The sequence below is a fragment of the Etheostoma spectabile genome, chromosome 8 (assembly GCF_008692095.1).
Source record: "Etheostoma spectabile isolate EspeVRDwgs_2016 chromosome 8, UIUC_Espe_1.0, whole genome shotgun sequence".
Lineage (NCBI taxonomy): Eukaryota > Metazoa > Chordata > Actinopteri > Perciformes > Percidae > Etheostoma > Etheostoma spectabile.
Window position 1 is genome coordinate 1,743,034 of NC_045740.1, and position 2,300 is coordinate 1,745,333.

Here is a 2,300-nt window from a genome sequence, read left to right on the forward strand (position 1 = left end):
ACACACACACACACACACACACACACCTTAACCATTACTCACCACATTGTAGCAGGCAACTGCAGCTTGCACTTAGCAGTTTAGTCATTGTTGCCAATAATCATTGGGGGAACATATGATCTTTTAAATGGAAAACTGTTCGTTTTTTATTTATCTTTGATCTCCAGTGATTTGGGTATGTAGTTTTAACCACATTAAAAGCAGCAACGTGATCTTTTTCATTTTAAGAAAACAGCATGCACATTTGATTGGCAGAAGCAAGGTGGCCAGCATTAGTGAGGTTGTAAAAGGCAGGAAATAGCAACACGAGCAAAGAGAGCTATATGAGTGCAGATGCTTGAAACTACATGAGCACCAGCCGTACAATCTAAGGTGATTTTCTATAAAACAAAGTAGGCTTCTTGATTGTTTAAAACAATGTCCTTTCATGCATTGGAAGTGCTTTTTTGGTTCCCTTTTTAACATTTAAACATTGTTTGCTGGTAAAATAAATTTAAGAGCCATACAATGAAGTGTTATTGTTATTTCAATACATAAGGCATTCATGGGGGCTCAGTGCATGAGGCCAAAAATATAGCAGTATATTTTAACCCCCAATCGAGGACACCAGGAAATAGTCCTGCTGCTGAAGAATGAAAGGAAATCACCCCTGTTTTTTCATTGATAAATGAGGGTTATTGGTTGGAACATCTGGAAGGGATTTTGTTTCTCATCGTCTGCTTGGCTGGGAACTTTGGCTTGCTGTCAGGAAAGCACAGCAATAGAACAAGTCACATCAGCTGGGAGGCAGTGTATGGGGGGAAATTACTCACTGGAACGGTTGATATTTAATGAGTCAACACCAACCATGAGAAAACTTTATTAAGGTCAACAGAGTAGCAGGGTCTCTCTGTAGTTAGAGTTGTCAAGATGTAGTTTAATAATAAACTATTGTATTCTCAGTTGCCAGTCCCTACAGCTAATGTCATCTATACAACAGAACTGAAGTAAAACCTAAATGTACGTATAATGTAAAAATGTTTATTTTTATATATAATATAATTTTTTTAGAGAGGTGTTGATTAAATTAAATTTTATTTTAGGCTGTAATTTGTTGTGCTGTACTATAGTGAGAGGTGTTTCTAAAATTTTGTCCAACCAGTTCATACCAATAAGGGTATAGATGGAAAATATGTGCGTGTATGTGTGTGTGTGTGTGTGTGTGTGTGTGTGTGTGTGTGTGTGTGTGTTGTGTGGTCTAGGTATAGCTACATTTTGTGGGGACAAAAAATTGTGAAAACAGTATACTTAGGGGACCTGAGTGCTTTGTGGGGACCAAAATGCTGGTCCCCATACCGTAAGGGCTTTTTGAGGACTAAGACTTGGTTTTAGGATAGGGTTAAGTTAGGTTATGGTTAGGGTTAGGTGAGGGTGAGGGTTAGGCATTTAGGTTAGATGGTTAAGGTTGGGTAAGGGGCTAGGGAATGCATTATGTCAATGACTGGTCCCACAAAGATAGGCAGACACGACTGTGTGTGTGTGTGTGTGTGTGTGTGTGTGTGTCGGTGTGTGTTACAAAATAAAACCACATAATTTCCAAATAGGTAAGCAAATAACACATTTTTTACGGACATGTTCCAACCATTTTCAAAACAAACCCTCACATGACTTACTGATTCATAGAAGCAAAAAATTCAAACACAGTAAATCCCTAGCAACCAAAACATACTTCACATCCTCACAACATAAAATTTGATAAAGTCCAACTGTTTCCACCTGTCGTGCAGAGTGTTCATGGAATCATCATAATGAGAATCCTGGCTCAGTATAGGAGCTATTCATCCTCACATTTTCTCATTGGAGGTTTGTGTGTGTCTGACATTAATTAGCTAAAAACAGAACATATGGAAGAAGACAACAACTCTGCTAACAACTTGTATTATGTAATTTTATGATGCAGAGTAGAGAGAAAGGACGAACACACTATCACACTTGGATTCAGTCTGTACTTAAAACAGGAAAATATTTAAAATGGTAAAACAACCATGTTGAAAAATGTTGCCTTTGTTTCATTAACATGTGTCATTGGTGTGGGTTATCCTCATTTGAAGGTCATTTGATCATTTTATCAGATTGGTATCAGGTTTTTTTTTTTTACAAATGGTGGAGGTAAGTACAGAATTTCAGAGATGAGACCTGAGGCTGAGTTGAGTTGCACAATGGTTTTATACTTGCAGTATCCACATTGAGTACAAACTGACGTTTGCTGAGATTGTCTTTCTTTTATTGTCTGTAAAGCGACCTTGAGTGTTCAGAAAGGC